A 24,742-nucleotide genomic window follows, 5' to 3' on the forward strand; every position below is an offset into this window, starting at 1 on the left:
TCTTTTTCTAATTTGCATGCCATTTATATCCTTTCCCTTACTGTTACAGCTGAAACTTGTGGTGTCATGTTGAATATAAGTGGTGAAAAAGGACATTTCCTCTGTGTGTGTGTGTGTGTGTGTGTGTGTGTGTGTGTGTGCGCGCGCGGGTGCACGCCAAGGGTTTGGTATACGCTAAGCATAACATTCTGTTATGGAGTGACATCCGTAACTCTATTGAGTGTTAGACACACACACACACACACACACACACACACACACACACACACACACACACACCTATATACATTATATGTATAAAGTAAAGGATCTTTGAATTTTATAAAATTCATTTTTACCTTCATTGAGATGATCATTATGTGAATTTGTCATATTGATTGATTCCCATGTGTAGACATATTCTTACTTTCCCACTTCACCACAGTAATATCTAATATGCTGTCAGAATTGGTTTGCAGTTTTTTTGGTGGGGCATATATTGGTGTGTGTACGCATATGGATATTTACATGTGTGAGGGTGCTTAGCAGTGTGTGGTGTACATGCACATGTGTGCATGTGTGTAGAGGCCCATGTTGATATCAGTGTCTTCTTCAGTCATTCTCTGCCTTATGTGTGGAGACATCACATCTCACTGAACTCCACACTTAGTCAGAAGACTCCCTGTCTTTGCTTCCTAAGCACTGAGACTCGGTGGGCTCTGAAGTTCACACTCTGGTCCTCAGGCTTGCGTGGCAAGTGCTTTGCCTGATCAGTCATCTCCCAGCCAGCATTTGACAGTGTTTTGTTGAGGAATTTTTGTACATTTGTGAAAAGCACCAGGAACATTTGGCTATGGTTTTCTTTCTTAGTTGCATCCTTGTCTGGCTTTGGTATCTGGGTACCAATGACTCTGTAGAATGTATTTGTAAGAATGTCTTTCTTGTCAGTTTCTTGGAATGTTGTAGGATGAATTGGCGTTAGCTCTTTGAATATTTGGTAGAATTCAGAAATGAATCCATCTGGTATTGGAGTCTTCTTTGATGGTAGACTTTCAATTACCAATCCTATCTCTTTACTCTCATGGTCTGGTTTTCCATTTTTTCATGATTCAAGACTGACAGGTATGTGCTGTCGTGAACTTTTTCATTTCTTCTGTATAGCCAGGTTGTTAAATTTGTTTGTCTGAATCTCCTATTGTGTTAGCTAGAATGTCTTCCTTTTCATCTCTAATTTTATTTATTGGCTCTTTCTCCCTTACTAACTCTAGCATAGTACATCCATTATACTTTTTTCAATGAACCAACGTTTTCTTGTTGGTCTTTTGTATTTTTATCTTTATTTCATTTTTTTTCTGCCAGACATTTATTATTTATTTTTTCCTATTAAACTTGTAATCTTGTTTCTCTGGTTTCTTGGGATGTATATTATCAGGTAGTTCTTCTGAGATATAGCATAGATTGCTGTAAAATTTCCTCTTACTAATGTGAAAATAGATGAAAATGGAACCTAGCACTCCCCAGGCTTGGCATGTTGCCTCCATTTTCATTCATTTCACACATTTTTAAAGTTCCTTTAAAAACTTCATTCATAATCCATTGGTGTCTCAAAAGTAACTCAATTTCTATATGTTTGCACATTATCCAAAGTATTATTATTGATTTCTAGTTTTATTGCCTTGTGCTCAGAAAAAAATACTTAGTATGGTTTCAACTTTTAAGTGTGCTGAGTGGCTTCTTGTTTTGTGATGTGTCATATGGGGTATCTCAAGAATGTTCCATGTGTCATTCTGCAGCAGATAGGATGTTCTGTGAGTGCCTGCCAGGTCCCCTGTGTACCAAATCCAGGTCAACTCTAACTTCACTTTTATTTCTTCTCTGGGTAATTCATCCGTTGCTGGAAATGGGATGTAAAATTCTCCAGGTATTATCTCATGGGAGTATGTGTCTTCCTTTATGTTTATTGATATTTGCTTTATTTATAGAGTGCTTTGATGCTAAGTGCATAGAAACCTATACTTGCCATTGAGTCTTGCTGAGATAGTTCCTTTATCCTTATACAACAACCTTCCTTTTCTCTTTCCTGCTCCTAATTTAAAGTCTGCTTTCTGAGATTAATAGAGCTATACCTACTTTCTTTGAATTCTGTTCCTGTGAGTGCCTTACTTATTTTTTCAGTTTCATGCCTTGTATGCCCTATAATTCATGTCTTATAATCAATGTCTTATAAGCAACATATACTTGAAAATTGATAATTATTATTTAATCCATTCATTAACTCCATATATTCTAATTAGAGAATTGAATCCATTTCCATATAATCATTGATGGTGAGGCTGTTATTACAGTCATGCTAAAGCTTGTTGTCTGGTTCTATTTTAGTTTCTTTCTCAGTTGTCTTCTATAGTTTAGTGTTTTACTCTAGTAGTGCATATTAATTCCCTGTTTACGATTTTTGGCTTATTATAAAATTTTGCTTTATGTTTACATGGGGCTTAAAGAAATATCTTTTGACTGTAACAAGCTGTTTTGTAAAGACAGCAAGTTAATGTGATATAAAGATAAGGAAAGAAAACAGAAAATATATTAATAACAATTTACTTCTGTAGTCTTTTGTACTTGTGGTGGCTCAGTTTGGTCTGTCTTTATTGCCTATCTTTTAATAAATCATTACTTCTTTAAATAATCATGTAAGTCTTATACTGAAAATATTGTTAATTTTACAGTATTAGAGGGAATGACTTTCACTCATTCCAATGCTTTCTTTTTTCCTACTCATTTCTCTCAGCTTGCAGAGCCCCTGGCAGCATTTCTAAAAGATATATCTAGAAACAACCCTCAGCATTTGTCTGGTGATATCATTATAATATTTTCTAAGGGATTTTATAAAGTGCAGTATTCTTGATTGGAAGATCCCTCAGTACTCTGAACACCTCATAGTATTATCTCCTATTCAGTAGTTTCTGTTATGAAATCTGCTGGCCAGTGAATTGGGACACCCCTGTATATGATTTATTTCTTCTCTTTTGGCCTTAATGTCTTCTAGCTATCATTATCATCTATCTTTGAAAAGTTAATTGCAACAGATCTTACTGTAGCTTTGATTGAGTTTGCCTGGTGACCGTTGACCTTCGTGTACTGATCCTGGGCTAGATTTGAGAAATCTTCAGTCATGACCGTTTGAATGAGCTTTCTCCCTTGTTGTCTTTCTCACGTGGTTATTGAACCCTAACAACTCAAGTAGCTGCTTTTTTTTGTCTCATGTTAGTGAAAACTCCCTGTCCACTCCATTGTTTCCTTTCTATTTTCAGATAGCCTGTCTTTGAGCTTACGATTTTTTCTCTTTCGATCAATTTTGTTGATGATGTCCTCTATTGTATTTTTAATTTCACTTAGTTTAGTATTCATAGAAATTATTTCTGTTTCATTTTTAAATTAGCGATTCCATTGGGTAAAATTCCCCAACTGAAGGGTCAAACCATTTCCCCATGCTTTTTTGGGATTTGCTGAGTTTTCTTACAAGAGCTGTTTTAAATTCTCCTTGCTGGACTTCATCCATCCTTCTGATGACGTGGTCAATTTCCAGTATAACATTTTAGCCTTTTGTTGAAGTTAACTTTCCTGAAAATGTGGTCTATGCTGGCATACATTATCTTCTTGGCACTGAAGGATTAGTTATTCATTATAGTTTATTAAGACTTGATGGTTATAGTTGTCTTTCCAGAAATTTTGAGAAAGCTGAGTATTTCCTTTTAAAAAAGGATTTATTTATTTTATGTGTACGAATGTTTTATCTGTATGTATATATGTGTACCAAGTCAGAAGAAGGTGTTGGCTCTCCTGGAACTGGGGTTACAAATGGTTGTGAGCTACCATGTGGGTACAGGGAATTGAACTAGAATCTTCTGAAAAAATAACCAGACCTCTTAACCACTGAGCCAACCTCTCCAGCCCCTGAGTATTTACTTTAAACCTGTAATTTCTGCTATTTCAGCCCTAAGTGAGACACTAGATCTAGATTTGCCATATACATGTGATTACTCTTTCAACACTAGAGGGAGATAAAAGCCCAGGTTTTCCTACATCTATGGCAGGTGTGTTGATTGTTGTGAATGGGGAAAGAACCTAGAAAGGATATATTTTCCCAAAATCTCTCCATGGGACTACGGTAGGCACAGATACCTCATCCATATTTGCAGGTCTGCTCTCAAGCCCTATGGACTTCTGGTAACTCCGGTCACTATGGACAGATGAGCCCCAGAATCCTACAGGACACCTGTGACTGCCAGTATCACAAAAAGTGTCATACCTTGAACCTACATCCTGTCATGATGAGATAGCACTAAGGTGAAATCAAGACTCACAGTTGGTAACAGTCTTCTCATGAAGTAGACTTGTAGCCCATGACCACCTGAACAAGCCTTAGTTAATGTTGGTCACTCCAGAAGTCCAGTAGACTGGCACTATATCTACCTGTCACTGTGGTTCTGGAGATACTGAAGCAGCCTAGAGGCAGCCATTAGGTTCTGCCCATGGTTAAGTTTCACCAGTGCAGTACAAAGTTTATGTGCAAGTCCTGTGCCAAGTACCTTGTATAACACTGAGAGAATGTAGTCCTGCTTCATTTTGGGCTGCTCCAGGATGTGCTACTGTTGGTAAAGGCAGTGTTTTGCCACCGACTTGGGTGATAAGCAGAGCTGTCCTGAGTCTCACCCTCACAGGAATCCCATGGGCTCTGGTACATGGAGGGTCATGCAGTGATGCAGGGTCAAATCAGATCAATGTGCTTGTGCTGCCACAGCTGACTTCTCTCCAAGTCTTCACATTTATGTATTGTGAATTATTGGTGATACACACCAACATATTTGACCTAAAATTCACTCTGATAGGGATTCAAAACTTGTATTTGAAATTTTAGGAAATAAGGGATGCTAGTCTCTTGCCTAGAGAAAAGGACATTTTTTATTCTATAAACATTCTGTTGCTTTTAGAAGACATCTTAACTTTAGAGAAATCATTTATCATTTTTCAAGGACCTTACATATTCAAATGTTTCTTTAGCCAAAGGGAGGAATTCTCATTTTAGATAGGCCTTTTTTTTTTTTTTTTTCCAATTTGGAACTCTTTCTGCATTGAACATTTTCTAATTCTAAAAGCACCATGAGGTTTTTAAACATCTTCCATGAATTAGGGATGCTTGCAATATTTAAGTGAGAAAAATGTGACTTGGGGCTACTGGAGTTCACTCCTGAGAATTGATTGGTGTTGGCTTAAATATGTTTTAAACTGTTATTTTATGTCATTTACATTGTTAGCTAGATTTCGTTTTTGAACATAAAGCAGAAGGTCACTGGACTTTCGAATTAGGTTAGGAACTTTAGAACCTTTGGTTTTAAACTTCATTTTGAAGATGAGACCTTGGCAGATGGCAAGGCCCATGTATTGGCCTGAAGCTAATGAGGGGTACAGTCATGTCCCCGCTGAACACAGGATCGTCTCTCTGGTGATCTCTTAGTGTGTAATGCTGTCACCCCACAGTGAACCTTCATGCTACAGAACTTCCACAAAAGCTATTGCGGCTTCTAGTCATTTTGATAGTTTTGAATTTTGGAGCGATGGTCTCCTTCCTTCTGTCTCTGTCCAGGGTGGTCTGGAGTTTCCTGTGTAGCCTAAGCTGGTTGTGAACTCACAAATTTCCACATTCAGCCTACTGAATGCTGAGTTAAAGGCAAACCACCATGCTTACAGGATCAATTTCAGCTACAAACAACTTAATTCTTGGAAATTGAAATCTATGTTTTGGACTCTAGCCTAGAGAAGGGTGATTTTAAATGTATAAGCATACATATGTTTACAGATGTTTTCTGTTTCTAAGTCTCTCAACATAGGAAATCCATTAACATTTTGAAAAAAAATGTCCTAATAAATTGGAGTATAAACAAACCATGCAATATTTTGAATCTATTGAAAGGAATGAATTAGAATTTCTCCCCTGTGATCTTGAGTTTTCAAGATTATTATTATTATTATTATTTTTATTATTTTGGTTTTTCGAGACAAGGTTTCTCTGTGTAGCTTTGCGCCTTTCCTGGAACTCACTTGGTAGCCCAGGCTGGCCTGGAACTCACAGAGATCCGCCTGGCTCTGCCTCCCGAGTGCTGGGATTAAAGGCATGTGCCACCACTGCCCGGCCTCAAGATTATTATTGAATGAGAGGAATGGTATGTGGAGAAAATGGTAGATGATGGTACAGTTTTTTGTAAAACAACAATTACAAATCCCCTTGTTGGTGTGAAATTCCCTCTGGTAAAAATAAGGATAATGGAAACCTCAGGCATACTTTGCAACATTAAAAAGCTGACCCTGGTGTGTTACACATTGCCATGGCACTTGTGGGAGGACAGGGATAGGAAGGAGCAAGTTCCCAATGTAGTGTGTGCTGTGATCTCTCCCATCTAAATGTGTGCCTGTGCATGATTGAAGAGATCAAAAAATCATGGTTAAAAATAGGAGTGCTGAATGTCTTATGGCTTTGTGATTCCACATGTTTTTAAAACAATTTTATTCCTTCTAGATTTTGCAGCAGGTTCAAATGATCTATGCTAAAGTTGACATAAATATATGTATATACATGTATATCTACATTAATATATATGCATATATGTATATATATGTATTTATGTGAACAATCCACCTTTGACTTGGTGAAAACTAGAAAACTGATTTTGATTTAGTAGTTAGTGCTTACTCATGTGTTTAGTACAGAGAGAAAATAAGCTAAGTGTTCCCACTAACTGCGGATATTATAAATCAATCGGCTTTCTTGGCTGAAGTGGTCCACAGCTGGACACCAGTTTTGTGTGTTTTGTTTGTACACTTTGGTCAAGTGAAGACACCCTTGCGCTTAAGTAGGCGGTTATTTAGAACTCAGCCTCTTTATGACTTTGCCTCTAGAACTAACCATCTTCCCCACACATCTGTTTAGAGCATGTTCATATTTCTTTTAGTTTAGTATCAGACCCATCTAGGACTATGCATGCTTTGTAGCCATCTAGAGTTTTCATAGGTTGGTTTTCCATTGACTCTGCATTATACATTACTTCAAAGTTTCTTCACAAAGTTTCAATTTTATTTTATTTTGGGGGAGGTGTTGGGAGGCTGTCTTTGCAGTCACCTAGTCTTCCTTTTCAATCCTGCAAAAGTGGGAAAATACAGGCACCTACATTGCAGGGCCTTAAATGGCACATTGCCTTGCTTGTAGCATCGACAACACAATCAACATAAAGCTTATGATGCTAAAACCCACCTCTGAGGCTAATGCAGAACTTCTAGATCCATAGACAGCATTTCTATCTGCTCCTGGGAGCTTCAGGTTTCACTAGAGCTCGTGTTCTGGATGTTTCTTGTCGAACAAAGACAGTTTGTTGAGCATTTTATCTATACTTTATTGGGAAATATTACCTTCTGGGTATATTTTCTGTTGCAAAATACTATGTCTTAGTTTTAAAACTTGTGTCTTTGGAAACTAGCCTTCAGGTTTTTTTTTTGGAAAGGTGAACTGTGTTTTATTCTAGCCATTGAAGTATTAATTATTCAAGAATGCTTTGTTATTGGAATGTATTTTAATCTATTGATTGAGGTTCAGTGTCAGGGAGACAGGTTTCCTGTGTATCTGCCCACATTTCACAGCCAGTTCACATTCTGTTTTGTAATTTTTTATTTGTTCATAGCAACTTATTCTGAGATCTTTGACACCTAGGCAGAGTTTGTCCTTCTAAAGTCTTCTCATTTCTGATTACATTAAAAATACCGGAAACCTAATAAAACATGAGCGTGGCAGGGATGCAAAGACTTCATCTTTGTTTTGGGCTCAATCACAAATTGTCCATTGTCTTGACTGTCTAGAAGTATTAAGTTGTAGGTCTTTACAAATATATTCTCTGAACATAGGGATTCTATGCAGAGAAATATACAGTCAAATTTGAATTTTCCTTTGGTGTATCTCACGATACAGTTATCTGGCTGTTACAGTCTTCTTTAATTTTAAGTATTGGATAACATAACCATGTCATTGACATTCCTAGGATTCATGTTCTTTGGTGCTACTTGCTGAAAGGCCACACTTGAGAAAATTAATTTCTTGTCATTGTGTTCACATGAGGACATTTTCTCTTCAAGTTTAAGCAACTCAATCAATGTATATATGCTATAAGATGTTCTATAGGTTTCAAGTCTCAAGTTTCTGCATCATAGTACATTAGTCATCTTTGCTTTGATTTTTAAATGTTTAAATACATTTAAAGATCTCTTTAATTCTTAAGTCTAATATTTAATTGATGGCCCCTTACACTATATTCATTCATAGCATGTTAAAACCACAGTAATATGCATAATAAAGTGAATGAGTGACTTAGGAAGTGGACAATTACATAATTCTATGGTGTTTTTTGTTAGGTTATTTTTTATCTTCACTACTTTCCTTAGATTAATTTGTATTATCACAGCTTTACATAATAAATTTGTAATTTAATTCTAGAGTCTGATCAATTTTGTAAATTCTTTGTCTCCAATGCTTCAAGCTTCTGTAAAGTTTACAATGTAGATAATAACACAACCACTTATTAGTTAGAAACCATGAAAGCAAGCTGGCTAAAAGATTCTATGAATTCAATTTTGTCATGGGATATACATTATGTTCTAATTTTAGACATACTCATATCCATTTATAGTTATTCATTAATAAAATATACGTGACTTTTCCTAGAAAAATACAGTACAACTGTGAAAACCACTAAAACAATTTTCATAGAAATATTTACTGTGACTTATTAATGAGCCATGGGATTTTGCTTTGCTACTTTGCTGGGAAAGTGATGTCTAGACTGTGTTTAATAGTCACATCAGCATAGCATGGCTTATTCAGCTAACCAGAAAGGGTAGCAAATACTGTCTTTAAGCTTTTTCCTTTTTTTGGTAAAATATACATTGAACCACTAATTTTATATTAAAACTAATTTTACCTGACAATTTCTTCTAAATATTACCAATTTACTATTATCAAATAAAGTGATTAAAATTTCCCAACATTCTAAAAGAGAATACAAACCACACGACATGGGAAAAGGGCTCTCTAACTAGATCAAGTACTTTGACTGTAATGAGATAGTAGCTAGTTAATTAGTCTGAGCAGCTGACTTATTTTGTACTGATAATTACAGCATGTGTTGTCCTTAGATTTGTGGAAATAATTATTTTTCCAGAGACTCATTCCCCTCACACATGACAGCAGACATAATCTAGTTACTAGTTTAGTCTTAAGGATCATACCATAACGGAATAAAAGAAGCATTTGACAGCGATATTAACTATGTAGTTTGTGTGGTAGATGGCCACAGCAGGGTCCCCAAAGTTTTCCATGCCTTCCTTGGACCCAGAGCCTTGGGCGAACTCCCACTGTGGCTCTGTGCTTTATTGAGTGGCCTTCATAGTTTTTGAGAGCATACAGATGTTTGCAGTGGGTGTACTTTGCAAATTGTTATTTTGGAATCCCATGTCAGCCCTGTGGCATAACTTGAGCTTGACTTCTGCACAGGGAAAAGGCAATTTAGAGCCAGTGACAAGCCATCCAAGTTGCCACTTTTCTTAAACAGCTCCTGGGCCACTGGAGAGTTGATTGCAATTAACATTAATGAGTCCAAATGAAGGCAGATGCAAAACCACCTAACTGAATCCAGCTAAAATGACTGAGTCACAGATCAGTATGGCATTTCATTTCCACCAGCAGCTAACTGAAACCTAAGTTTGGAGCTATGACTGAGAAAGGCTTCGGGGATCCTTTCAAAGGGGTTGTGATTTGGAAACCTATGAAATTGTGGCCAAGCAACAGCTGATCAGCTGGTGACAGATAACACAAATAACAACAGTACTTAGCAGTTTCTTCTGTGAAGAGGTAGAATTTATCATTTGGATTACTAATGTCTTGTTTTAACCAGTAGAATGTGGCAGACATGACACTGAAGAGGTTCCAAGTCTAACTCTAGTTGGTCTTGATGCTTCTGCTCTTGAGTTTCATGTCCTTGAGAGCTTTATGCAAAGCAGCCTGATGAGCTAGGTTTGTAGGCGATGGGAAGCTGGTGGCCACCTGTACATGTGGTTCTACTAATATCCAGATGACTCCCCAAATTAGTGCCTTGAAGTTGATTGACAACTGACTGTTGTGTTTTGATGAGAAGAAACATGATTTCCAGGTAAGCACAAGTTGCCAGCCCACAGAATGAACACTTGTTTGAAGCCACTAGGGTTTTGCTGGGAAAGCTGGAGTTCAGATGGCTTAATACTCATTTCAGCATAGTTATGATAAGTACTTCTTAATTTTTTATAAAATTTATATTTATACCATATTTCTTATAACTATAAGAGACATATAAATCACTAACATGTATTTAAGCATTAAGTTTTCTCCTCTCCAAAGATGTTTAAATCTATACTCTTCAAACATAAAAATGAAAGAGCAAGGGATTAGTCTGGGTGATATTCTTATGAGCTAAAATGTGGATGTAAGAGCAATGTACTCAGAAAAGTTAAACAGATAAACAAAAACCCAAAAGCCTCCTTCACACTGTCTCTCTTTTTTCTCTGAGTATATGCAAGCTAGTCATGGCCAAAGGTCAATCTCAGGTAATGGTACTATCTCAGTTTTTGTTACAGCGTAGGCTAGGTGACTAACCAGTGAGCCTTGGGGACTCATCTATCATCATTTGTCTAGTCCTTGATTACAAACAGCAGCATTCCCAACTTTTTATATGGGTGCTGGGGAGGGAACTGAGATGCCTGTGTTTGGGATGCACATGTTGTTATCTGAGCTATCTCCACAGTGCTTGGCTGCTCTTTAAAAAGCATATTGGAACACTCTTACTGAAAGGTTCTACCCAAAACACCAGAAACACCAGAGCAGTTGATTCAAAATGAGCTGCATGAGAAGAACACAATGAACAAAGCTTCTCTTGGAGTTTATCATGTCAGGAAAATACTAAGGTGTTTCTTGGCTGGCACATTAGAAAAATCAACCAGAATATATGCTATGGGGACACTTAGAGCATCTTATTACCATATTTAATAACACCCTACAACAGACTTTGTAAAGATGCTGTTTGAAATGCTAGTCCAGTTATAAATAATGCAGAATTTGATAGGTTTCTTAGTACATCATTATCAGTGTTAAACACAATGTTGTACTGTCATAGTAAATGCAGTTTAATCACATTAGCTAGTTTGGCTTCAAAATAGGAAATTCTTTTAGTTTTATGAAACGCTTAAGATATACAATAAGAAATAGTTGACTTTAAAGTAATTAAAATCTATTAGTCACTGTATTTCTTACCTTCTACTAGCTGATTCAGCAGGCTTTAGTAATGAGCTTTGTTGAATACAACTGATCATTAATTTAAAAAAAGTTTCGGCTAATGATGTAGCTGTTTAATAATTTGCATTTTCTTATATAGTTTATTTCAATGGTACACTATCTCAGCTCTATGAAGATTATCCTACCAAGTAGTTTTTAAATCTACCTGTTTACCTGAGGGTTTTCAAAAGGAGAGATCATGTCTAATCTACTAATTTATACCCTTTCTTGATTAGTGCTGCCTACACTACAGTTAATCATGGAGTGTCTATAAAGTGAACAAACCTCGACATTTCCCCTTCTGACATTGGCATATTCATATTTTGATGGGGCAATTTACCAGTTGTGAGGGTACTAAAATCACTGTTTTTTATGATTAATAGTTTGTTTGACATATACACTGAACTTATCAAACATATCTGCCAGGCATGGTACTAGGTGCTAGGAGCAGAGAGAAGGATAAATGTTGGTGTTCTGAAAAAAATGTTGTTAATAAACGTGTAGTATGTAAAGCAATAAATGTGGCAGAAAGCAGACATTCTGACCTTAGTCCTTTTTTTCCATAACTGTATTTCATCCTCAGAACTGCTTTAGAATGAGAAGCAGCTTCTATAAAATGGGCACACAGCACTCAGAAAATTGTTATCTTAATGTCCTTGAATATTGGGTCTTAGTGTTATGACAGTTACTTTCTCTTTCATGTATTCCACAAAAAGGTTCAAGCAACATGTAAATTTATGTGAAATACATGTAAGCATGCTATATAATACACACTTTACCTCTGGTAATTTGGAAAACTCTCAAAACATTACTTGCTAGGTACATACATCACAACATAAGTGAAACTAAGAAAAATCACAGGACTTTAAGTCTTACAGGTGAAGAGGGAAGCCATCTTTGAGACAGAATTCACACAGTAATATATTAAGTGAGTTTCACATGCATTCTGGGGTGTACGTTTCTTGGGGTGTTATTATTTAGGACCTCAGTTTTTTTTCTGTGTGCCTTCCACCTGATTTCCTTCTCTTCTTGTCATTGTTTTGTCTACAAAATCCTTCATTCCCTTTTCAGAAAAGACTTGGGAATTGTTTGGCATCACAGTCTGCTCTGCATGAATAGGTTAGATAAGGTGTGACTTTGAGACCTTGAAAACATTACACTTACTCTTCTTGCTACCTTGAAAGATTTTATGCTTCTTCAAAGCAGCCCCCATCTTAGCTGTACTCACATGCCTCCCATGGGATGCTTGCTATTAATTAGTACAGAATCCTCCCTTCCTGGACCACTGCCTGTTGGATAGCTTCTAATTAATCTTTGTGGAATGCAGATAAATTTAGAAGTCCTATATTGTACACTGATAAATACTCTTGTGGTCCATCGTTTGTCATTAACAGTGGTGGCACCTGACATAGGAGCTATGAAGAAATGAAGAGAGTGCAGCTACTGGAAACCAGAGAAGAAAGTATGTTTACCATGGTGGGGTGTGATGTCAATTGTCAAATATACCAATGGGTTCAATATGTGGGAAATAATTGTTTCTCATATGTACTGAAGTCTCTAAGTTGTTCTTTTCTGCTTTCCCTATGTAAGGATATAAATGAAGACAGGGAATGAAGCACAGTCTAGTAGTCATTTCTAAACTTTTCCTATTCCTCCTCTTCTGAGGGAGAAAACATCTTTGAGATGCTGCATGCTGAGCTATTAAAGCTAGACTTACATTGTAATATGATAACAAGTAGCTCATGAAAGAAACTGGGGGATTTTGAAAAGCTAAAAACTAAATACATCATAACACTTAGGCATCCTTTAGAATTTAACACAAAATAGATGTTGAAAGTGGCACTGTGAAATAAAGGTAGGATTGAAAAGATGTCTTGGAGATAATGGCTTCTCAAAAGTCTAACTCTTTGAAAGTTACTTTGAGAAACAATACAATAGTCATTCTAAAATGTAGTTCTTACACAGCAATAGCATGTCAACTTGTAAAACTAAGTCACGCTCACTTAGAAAATTCTAAACCTTATGTAGGATCCAATAATTGGGTGATATTTTGCTTATTGAGGCTCTCAAAACTACAGACAAAAAACTAGTATACTCTGTTTTACAAAGTAAAAAGTATTAATGTTAACAGTCCTATTCTATTATGCATTTTCTCACTCTACTGGTTAAATTAAATCTTGATTCATAGATAGATGCTTGGCATCCACTGAAAGTAACACAAAGACAACACAACCTACCAGTATTTCATCAACAAGATTAATTAGAATCTGCCATATTTATCACTTTCATTAAGAATGCCTTTGATCATGATTTACAGAGAAACCACCTTTATTACGTTATTAACAATACTTTAACTTTGTAATGAAACAAAGTGAATAAAAACCACCAATGTCTTCTATAACTAGAATAGAAATTAATTACTTGATCTGTTTGCCATAAAAAATGTGGCTGTTACATAGTTTCCTGGTGTCCTAAGTAGTTAGATTTTATTCTATCCACTGCCTTTTCAACTGAGGAGATAGGCATATTTATTTAGAGCTTAATGTGCATTGGGTAATTGTTAAGTTTAGAAAATAAGTATGTTTCTACATTCTAGAATTATAAAGTATAAGAAAAGAGTCAAGCAAACAACCATTGTTGTGTTCAATACTTGCTGTGCTGGATGGTGCAAAGACTGTACTAGAAGCACCAAAGCGATGCTAGCCAGTCATGAGAGCAATAGAGTGGTGTTCACAGCCTGTAAGTCTGGGAAAGTGTTGTGGTAACAGATAGTCATGTCAAACATGGCATTTTAAGAGAATTGGTATGTTTTGTTATTAAACAAACTGTAAAGGAGAAATGGTAGAAGATGATGAAATTTGAAATGTAGGCTGGAGTTACATCTAGCAGTGTGAGTGTGTGTGTGTGTGTGTGTGTGTGTATGTGTGTGTGTGTGTGTGTGTGTGTATGTGTGTGTGTGTGTGTGTGTGTGTACAACATGCACAAGCCTTCAAGTGCTGTGGGATGTTCTGTATGGAAAATGTGTTGCTAATTAGTCAATAAATAAAACACTGATTGGCCATTGGCTAGGCAGGAAGTGTAGGTGGGGCAAAGAGGAGAATAAAGCTGGGAAGTAGAAGGCTGAGTCAGAGAGACACTGCCAGCCACCACGATGAGAAACAGCAGGTGAAGATGCCGGTAAGCCACGAGCCATGTGGCAAGGTATAGATTAATGGAAATGGATTAATTTAAGCTGTAAGAACAGTTAGCAAGAAGCCTGCCATGACCATACAGTTTGTAACCAATATAATTCTCTGTGTTTACTTGGTCGGGTTTGAGCGGCTGTGGGACTGGCGGGTGAGAGAGATTTGTCCTGACTGTGGGCCAGGCAGGAAAACTCAAGCAACACTTCAAGTACATGCAAATGTGAGCATGTACATTTATTTGTATATGAATGTACGGTTTTTTGTTTGCTGCACTTGTGTGTGTGTGTGTGTGTGTGTGTGTGTGTGTGTGTGTGTGTATTGTTGAAATTAGTCAAGATATGTTGTGATAACATTGCCCTGTTAGGAATACCATGATGCAGTTTTAGCACAGAAGAAGCCTTTTCACTATTTTTGCTAACCCTGAAAGCTCTGTAACAAATCACACCTCATATCCAGTTTTAATCTTCCATTGACTGGAAAGGGTTGTTCACAAAATGGTTGCCTTGGTGCAGAACGCACCAGTGAGAGCAACAGGAAGAGCGGGCTTGCTCTAACAGAAGGCATTCTTCAGAACCCTGGAAAGTAGAGTAGATAATTTAGGATGCTTGTCCAGTGTTCTCAATAATGTGTATAAGCCATTAAGGAGTTTGGTGGTTTTAATGACAGCATGTGATATATTGATAGCGATTAAGAAAGCTAGTCAACATAGGCTTCATTGTCAGCTAAAGAGCTGAGATGCCAAGGCAGAAATGTGATCTCATTATACCCCAAGTGTTCAGAAGCCACAGTGAAGAACAGTGCCCAGATGTAGGTTTTCCTTTTTGAATTCTGAAACAGAAAATCAGATTTTGAAAACCCATCATGACAATATCATGATGTCAGACTCAGAGAAACTAAATGATAAAACATGGCTGTGAAACAAGCAGCATCAGGCTCCTGACTCCACTTCCTTCCTGGTACCCACTGCTGTCACTGGTGTGTGTCATCTGCTTGCTCTCACTGCTGTAGGCATAGAAGTAAGGGACATATAGGAGAATGGAAAGGTTAAAAATTCCCTGATAGAAAGTTCTACTTATATGTTTCAACTTAGACCTTGCTAAATTAAACTTGGCCCAAGCTGCTTCTGCATCCTGAATTTCTAGAGTCTATCATGCTCTCTAACTGGCTTGTATCTACCGAAGGCCTCACCTAGAGTCTATCTGAGAGTGTCCTGGATACCAGTCAGAGCAGCTGGTTTTCAGTCACTCACAGGCAACTAATCCATTACAGCACGAGGCTGTCTCTAGCCAACCAGGTGACTGATTCCTGTAGCATTCAAGGAGTTTGTTTCCAGCTCAGCTAGGTGGAGCTCACTACACTTCTCTTAGATCTGAGTACTGTGTGATTTACACACCATCCTGTGCTCACATAAACTCTGCTAAGTTTAGTTTGTGTATACTTTCTTTTAATAGTCTGAACCATATAAGGAAAGACTTTTAAATTTATTCTGAAACAGTTTGGCTGTTAGGAGTCAGATCTGTAGGACTGCTTATGTGAGTGTATCTATATTTATTTGTTTGTGTATGTACACACACACACACACACACACACACACACACACACACACAGAGAGAGAGAGAGAGAGAGAGAGAGAGAGAGAGAGAGAGAGAGAGAGAGAGAGAACCAGAAAATTGTTTTTGATTGTAAAATATACCAATATTAGAAAATGAAAACTAAGATGCAGCCATGGCGATGCACACCTGTAATCCCAACACTTAGTAGGTGAAGGCAAGACAGGGGCCCAGGGTCATCCTCTAGTACATAGTGAGTTCGAGGCTCACAAGAGATACATGTTACCTTGTATAAAAACAAAAGGAAAACTCAATGTAAATATAACTGTATAATCACACTAAAATCTTTACAGGAAGACGTGGTGTTTTGAAGGGAAATAATTGATTCTAGATGAACTTGTTAAAAGTGTTACCAGAAATGAACATAACTGACTCACAGGTTCTAAAATTGCACAGAGGCCATTTATCTACATTGTTTGCTATATTTGTTGATTAAATAGTAAAGTTAAAATATAATTTTACTAAACAGTTTTAGATATGTTGTAGGTTTGGTAAAATATAGTATTAGGGTTGATTCCTAGTTTGAGTAAGAGTTTGGTACACAGAAATGATTTACATTTGGGAAAGTTTTTATCTTTATGAACTTTATTTTTTCCCATCAAAATTTCCTGTATCAGATGATAGACTATCTACAGTCAGAATGTAAGATGACATTTCAAAAGTCTAACACATTGTGAAGTTTCTCACAGATACGCAGTAGATGACAGGGTATTTATAGTTTGTGATTCCACTACCTATTTCCAGGGTTGGGGCAGGTTGTCTGCTTTCATTTTTGTTTTTAGTGACGGCATTTGTAACTGTGCTTATCTTAGGACAGGAACTGGAGAAGTGAACCGGCCATGGAGATTCCTTTGCAAGTTCTGTGGGAATTAATACTTGTGAAGCAATGAGGAAAACAGAAGCGGGCAGAGAGGAGGTTCCAGTGTGGTGTGGTCACAGCTGAGTCTCAACCAACCCCAGAAGGAGCTCTGGGCTGAAACAACCCTTCAGTGCTGTCTTGTCTCGGGCAGGCAGGAGACTCACCTTCACAATAGCCCTGCACACTCATCGCTCCTATGCACTAAGCACGGGTGGGGAGTGGAGCATGCGTGGGACTGCTCTTTAAAATGAAGGCAGTTCCCAGAGTGGGACAGTGAAATGTGAGTCACCAACAGTAGCTGCTAGCTGCCAGAATTCCTAGGGGAAGGAGGTCCTCAGCACTGAAAGGAGAACCTAGACCTCACATCAGTGTTTACTACTCTGGTTAAATGATGTTTCCAGTGTAGATATGTAAGTCATGTTTTCCAAGTGGATTCATTTGAACAGGCTAGGGAGGCAAAAAGAGCAGCAAGAGCGAGAAGAAAAAAGACATGTTTGGAAAATACCGATTTGTGAATTAAGCCTCTTAACCAGTTTTTGCTCTGTTTTATTTGTTCTGTGCGACTTGAAATGCTGGGAAGAGAAGAGTGTAGACTATGATGGTAATTTGGGTCCTAGTTTCTACAAGAAACATTTGCCATGAGTAGAGAGTGGTCCTTTCACATGGATCTTATGTATTAGCATTCTTATGTATTTCTTAGCTTATTTATTCTAAATAATAGCACATATGTTATTTATAAAGAGTTTACTGTCTTGGGAAGATAATTCTTTGTTGGATTGTGGTGGGGAAGATGTTCAGTTATCAAGATCTGTTGATTGTTCTTCAAGGTACAACCACAGGAAAATTCATAAAAAATTCAATTAGAAGTTTGGCATGAATTATGAAATGAATAATTTATCTAAGTAATTCATTGTGAAAAGTGACATGCTAGGTGAGAATGGGAAACAAGAGAAAAATGAATCTGTATATAAACTTGTGTCAAAGCTAGCGGACACACCAGCAATGGTGCCAACAAACGCCTGGCTCACATTTTCAGGTCACATTTTCAAAGACACAGAACTTCTTCCAGACAAATTTGTCCTTTGGTCCCACTGAAGCAACCACGCCAAGTAGACTACAGAATTACACACATTCAGTTTGAGCATTAGGCTCATAAAATACAACTAGCAAAGGAGAAACTGTGGAAGGCATGGACTGTATCTGTGTGCATCTATCTGCAGATAATATCTATATACCTATATCATCTATGTCTATGTAAAGAAACTTCTGGACTTAGAAGCCAGAGGGTGTTAAATGTCTGGAGTTCACAATCTATGATAGCAACCCTTACTAAAGAGAAAGGAGAGTTTCCATTTCTCACTCTCTACAACCCCCAGCTAATGATCTAAAATTCCACGGGGCCAGTCTGTGAAGTGAGGTGGTTTATTTCCCTCGGAGACCATAGAACCAAGGCCAACAACGTCCACAGGTAAGACTTTCTTCACCTTAGGGAGCTTGATTTTCACTCCCTACCCAAACCAAGCAAACAAAACTAAAAGCTAGACCATTGCAGAGATACCAGTAATCATTCACCTTCTCTGCATGCTGTGACAATGCACACCATGACAGAAACCATCAGAAATTGTATCCCTGAGTTAGCACAGATGTTTATTATAATACCATACCAAGGGGGTCATTTTGGTGTATGCTAGCTCATGGGAAAGCTTGTGGACACCTACTACAGCTAGTCTTGTTGCCTTTAGACAGAGTCTTTTCTGAAACTAGAGCTGGCCATTTGTCAGCTCAGGTGATGGCAATCCTCTTGTTTCTACACTCCTCCACTGAGACTGTAGGTACAAGCAACGATGCCTGTATTGTGTTTGTTTGTTTTGATGCAGGTGCTGGGTGTCTGTGCTCAGGTGCTCAGGTTTGCACAGATGTGTTCTTAACCACCATACCATCTCTCTGGCCAATGTGGGCTGTAGTTAAATGAAAAAAAAGTTTCTTTGTTGTTGTTTTTTTGTTTTTTTTTTATTGGACGGCTAAGTCAACCTTGTCCTATATGATGAATTGATCATCAGATTTTATCAAATTTGAGAACATTTAAAAATTCTAGAATTACAGCCTGTCTGCTTTGTGGATGTTTTACATCACCAGCATGGTGATGTTGTCTACTGAGCTCCTGTCTGTATTGCTGTCTACAGATCATACACTGAGAAGGAAGGAATGTGTTCCAATTCTAGACTACCTTGGAGGCCAATCTTTTATTTAACATATCTCCCCCGCCCCCCAGACAGGGTTTCTCTGTGTAGTTTTGGTGCCTGTCCTAGATTTTGCCCTGTAGACCAGGCTGGCCTCGAACTCACAGAGATCCGCTGGGAATAAAGACGTGTGTCACTACTGCCCAGCTGCCAATCTTTTATTTAACTCCAAACTGTGTTAGAGGGAAAAATTTTGCTTTTGCTTTTTACTCAAAATTAGTTAAAAAGAAAAAAGAAAGAAAAGAAATAAACTATTCTGTATGGAATCATGTTTCAACAGAAAACAGAAAATTTTTTAGTACTAATGACATTAGAATCTCTGAAATAATGGATTAGTAAAACTGAGAAAATGATTTATGCCTTGTGTGTATGTGTGTGTGTGTGTGTGTGTGTGTGTGTGTGTGTGTGTGTGTGTGTGTGTGTGCTTTACTCAACAAGCATGGACAGAGTGGCTAGTCTGTGGGCAGCTTTGGTGCAATGTGATTTAAAAAGTGTGGTAAGCCATTGTGTTAAACTCCACTTTTATGATCTAGAGTTCAAAATGATTTAATTGTAGGATCACAGACTAGTGGCTGGACTGCTACCTACTCTGACGAGGCACTGTTTCTTAACACAGATGAAGTGTGAAAAATAGACCCCCCCCCCTTGGGGTCATCTGAACACTCTGAATGCTTTGAAAATAGCCACTTTCCATGGCAGCTGCCTAGAGATTTGATTGGTGGTCATTTCATGTTCTGTCCCAATTAAATGCTTTGTAGTATATTATGGGAAAGCTGGCATGAAGCAAAGATAAAGATGTAGCAGTAAGAGACTGTTGGAAAGAACAGAAAGTTGGTAGCCTCCCAGGTTTCTAGGATTCAGATCTAGAAAAAGAGCCAAGAGCAGATGCTACACTGATAGGAAGGCTGAGTTCTGGACCACACCGTTGGAGGAGAGGAGAACATCCAGGGGCCCAGATTAACTTCTAACTGTGAATATTACTAATCAGAATGAGCCAGAGAAAATGTGTGCCTTGAACTGATCCACTCCAGCTGATCAGTGTACTGATTAGTGATGCACTTCTCCAAGACTTCTGCATGCTGATTTGATGGAGAGGCTGCAGCAGAAGCCTGGCGTCTCTCCTAATCCTCTGCTGTCCTGAACAGCATGTCTGAGGAGCTCATTGACTTTTACTCCAGTTATACTTCTCAGAAATGGAATGGTCCAATCAAGAAATCATTCTGTTCTAACTTCCACTCCTCAGTAAAGATACTTTTTCCCTGAAGAACAGACTAAGAGCACAGGTATCTGTAACAGGGAAAGAGATGTGGTGAAAACTTCTCATCTGAGGCAAAATCCTCTAGGCATTAAAGGTTTTATATTCTTATTTTTTCCTCACCTACAAGTCTGCAAAACCCATGGATATAAATTAGGCATGCTTATGATTCTCAGACTTGGAAAATGGGTTATTAAATCACTCGTCCCCAAACCACCCCTAGCTAAGGAGCTATTGCAATATGTAGCTACGGGAGAGGGAGTGGACTGCGCTTCAGAGCAAGGCCACACACTTGAGAATATATAGGTGTCACAGACTGGAGTTAATGGATTAAAAAGAAAAAACAGCAGAGGATACATAGTTGGATGTGTAGGGAAAAGGGTGGATCTAGGAGGAATCAGGAGATGGAGTTAAAATGATCAAAACACGCTGTATGAAATTCTCAAAGAACTGCTTTTAAAAATGAAAGAGGACTAAAGAAAGGTGAATCCTCTCCAGTTTTCTGACAGTGTAGTCTGACTGGTCAGGGAATTGGCTCTTTGCAAGTGTGTGAGTTCCTTATTGTTGAAGGGTCAGAATACACACTAACACCCAAGGAAGAGCCAGGTACCACTCAGGTCAACACTAAGACCCTGCTCAGCACTGAGATGCAAAACCCTTTCTGCTGCCTTGATTTCCCTTCTCTCTACTTTGCCTGTCCTAATGCTGACCTATATAGTCTACATTATGTAGAATAGACAACATGTTCCATCAAATAACATGAATTAATATAATCATATTTGAGAATCAATTAGTGTGTATATCTTAGTGATTGGCGAACAATAGTTAGTCAAATTTCTTGTTTATCTCTACAAGAATAAAAGATCATATTACTCTTTCTTGTCTGGTTTCCACCAACATTTGGCTATTACAAAAAGTAGCAATTAACTTTCTTTCAATTCTTCAAATAACATCTCATTAAAAGGTGGAGGCAGGCTTCCTGAATGCTAGGTTTATATGCATGTGCCCCCACCCCTAGCCACAATTTTTTTTCTTTGTTTGTTTTATGGTCATATTTTTCTTGAGTTACTTAATGACCTGCACAATCTGTATCCTTGCTAAAGACTGGGATCAATGATTCTATTTTTATTTCTCATGAGTTTTAGACAAGGGTTGAGAACACATTAGACAGCCAAAGAATACCGTGAGGGTAAATTGGTTAAGCAGAGCCAATATACTATGATTTTTAAGCCTACCAACTTTTAAACTTGTTACCCCCCAATTTAAAATTCACTTATGTAGCCTGGAAAAGTGTGACTCCTCAGTCTCCTTATTTCAAAAAAAAAAAAAAAAGACTAGAACAAAGTCTGTACCCTGTTTCCCTATACTTTTATTATCTGTGATTGATGTCTTATACAATGTTACCTCTGCTACTTCCTTTTAAAGTTACTCATTGAGTGCTGATGTCTTGTCTACTATGAGACCTCACTGTGCTATGCAGAATACTGATTCTTCTTTGCTCCTAAGACATGCTATAACCCATTCTGCCTTTCAGCTGCTGCTTGACTTGTTCACTCTTTGAAATGATGCAGTTTTCTGTCGGCACCTAGTGAAATCCTGCCCACCCACAACTTTTCAGAGAGCAACTCTTTCTGGCAGCTGCAGGCTCAAGTCACTGTGCTGTAACCGAGCTGCTCTCGCCATTCTTAGATTGTGCTCTCTCTCCTAGGGTTGAAGGGTTCTATTTTAACTCTAGGTCCCCAACATCACTTAGCTTATAGCATTGAATCTTTTTTTAAAGAATAAATTTACTAATTTGCCCCATTCAGTTTATTTATATCATTAGCCAAAAGGGATTGGGTAGAATTGGATGAAATATTTATGGATGGATTGTTTGACCCCTTCTAGAGATAGCTTTGGTAATAGACTCACTCCAGCCAGTTTGCCAGGTTTTTAAAACAAGGCCTCAGGAAAGAATGCAAGCAAAAATCCCATCTTTTTCTATTTATTCCTTTAAAATGAAGTCCCAAAGCCACTGTCTAGGTAAGCCATGACAACATACAATTTATGTAGATGTTTTACAAAAGCCCTACACAGGGATTTAGCTTGTTATACCTACAAAGCAATATAAAAATATAGAACTCATGAATAAACTAGTTGAAGAGTTAAGACCACTGTTATGATGTACTTCTGTATCTGTTGAGATGCTGAACATTATCATTGAGATCTCCCTACTCTTCATCCTTGAGGTTTGGCTGACTCATTTTATCCTACTGAGAGGTAATATACTAAGACACTCTCCCCTTCTTTTCCAATTCACTGCCCCCAGCCCTTGCCTTCAGTCACCCATTGGCAGCATCAGCAGTCCTACTGCAGGTAGTAGAATCCAGAGCTTCAGACAGGGACTTGCTCTGTGCTCTCCCAGGTCCCACTTGTCTTTCCTAAGGATCCTTAATATTCCATCTCCAGATCATCTCCATGCCTAGGCTTTGGCATTCAGAACAGACCTTAGTAACCATACTCTTCTTCCTGCATGCCTGTCTTCCAGGGTCTTCCCTCAGTCTCTCTGGAAGAGGTCTGTCTGTAGCAGCTCACAGGGCCTCTCAAAGCTCCCTTCCTGATAGCAGCCCTATTTCTCACTCTAAAGCACCATTACTGTCTGGACATGAGTCTGCAGGGAAGGGAAGCAGGGGCAGAAGGGGAACCTCAAGCAGCCTATATCCTTGACACCAACCAGGGTTTGAAATACTTGAGAGATTTGTGATGCACAATTCCTTTTACACTTCACAGCTCCAATGTTACAAAAATACACACCTAGTTCTAGAAATCATTTAAATATAAAACACAAGTCTTACATTGCCTTAAAGCTAGAGATTTTTTTCACTCCAAAGATTAATTGTCATATGGCTTGTAACTATGCATAAGGCTGGCATGGAGCAAGGGGCCAGTTTTGCATCTCTTAAGGCAAAGACAGCACACATGCAAGGAGGGCAGAGCTGGCATTTGTGGAAAACATCAAAGATATTAATTTATAGAAATGATATCAGCCCAAAATGGTCACACCTATGAGGCAACACAAAAATTCTTTTATCTTATAATTTTTCCGAGTCCATCAATTTATCTATTGCTATTTTAAAATGTAGGCCAAACTTCTATATAGAGAGCCATTGATCATTTCAGATACATTTTACTTTGTATTTCTTATTGTTCAAAATGAATATTTACAGCTAATCCTGATAAGATATACTTTTATCAGTTTATTTTTGTCTAAGTAATAGTTTGGGTTCTTTTTAATGATCTGATAAAAATCTTATGAATGTATAATTAAGTCAAATTAGAGGAAGGAAAAACACATGCAAGTTGTAAAAAAATGAATTTGACATAATCTAGATATTCTATACACAACTTAGCCAGTCATAACCGGTCACTCAATGAGACTATTAATCACTCAGTTGGAATGTGCTTCTGACATGCCTTCTCCCCTCTTAGCTGCAAAGTAAACTGGGATAACTTAGATGAAAGTGTTCAACTTGTGCCATATTGACAAGTGCAACACAGTCCATTCTTCTGTTTCTAAATGAAAGGATTTGATCAGAATCTAAGTTAAGAAGGATCTCCAAAATTATCTGGTCCAGATTCTTACTTCCTGTTGTAAGAAGGCTCAAGGAAGTACCTGTGGTTGACCAGGGATAGAGTTAGACTCCATCCAAAGAATTACTATCTTCAGGTCTAAGACTTTTCCTTTTATGATATCACAGAATGTTTAAGCTAGGTCTAATGCAAAGTGAGTTTCACCGCTTGGATTTATTATAGCTTTCTAATATTTCTCAAAAAATTTTTAGGGAAAAGCACCCTGATATTAGTAATAACTTTATATTAAGTTTTTAGAGAGAAATGTAGTTTGGCTAAACTTGTCAGTCAATATAGAAATAAAATTACGGCCCCTATCACCATCCTCACTATTTGTTCCATGGCCTTTCTTCCTCTTTCACTAAGTTGCTCTTTCATGTTTCAATGTGTCCATGAAGCAGTGGCCTTCCTCACTTCTTTATGGGGTTCAGAAGCTGAGGTGGTCTATGATATGCAGTGTACATGATGTCTCACTTTATTTGGCTGATTACTTTCAGATATATAATATTCAATAGTGATAAAATACAAAGATTGGACAGACAAGAAATATACTATGAATGTTTGTTGGAAGCTAGTGAACATGTATGACTATGGGTTGTGGGTTTAA

The 24,742-nt window shown here is 37.7% G+C and overlaps 1 protein-coding gene across 7 annotated transcripts in view; it reads right to left on the reverse strand.

Annotated features, from left to right (window-relative positions):
* Positions 1 to 24,742, reverse strand: part of Cntn5 (contactin 5) — a 1,171,099-nt gene that overhangs the window by 109,283 nt on the left and 1,037,074 nt on the right. The window lies entirely within an intron of this gene.

Source organism: Peromyscus californicus, unplaced genomic scaffold, assembly GCF_007827085.1.
Source record: "Peromyscus californicus insignis strain IS unplaced genomic scaffold, ASM782708v3 Scaffold_11__1_contigs__length_118956290, whole genome shotgun sequence".
Lineage (NCBI taxonomy): Eukaryota > Metazoa > Chordata > Mammalia > Rodentia > Cricetidae > Peromyscus > Peromyscus californicus.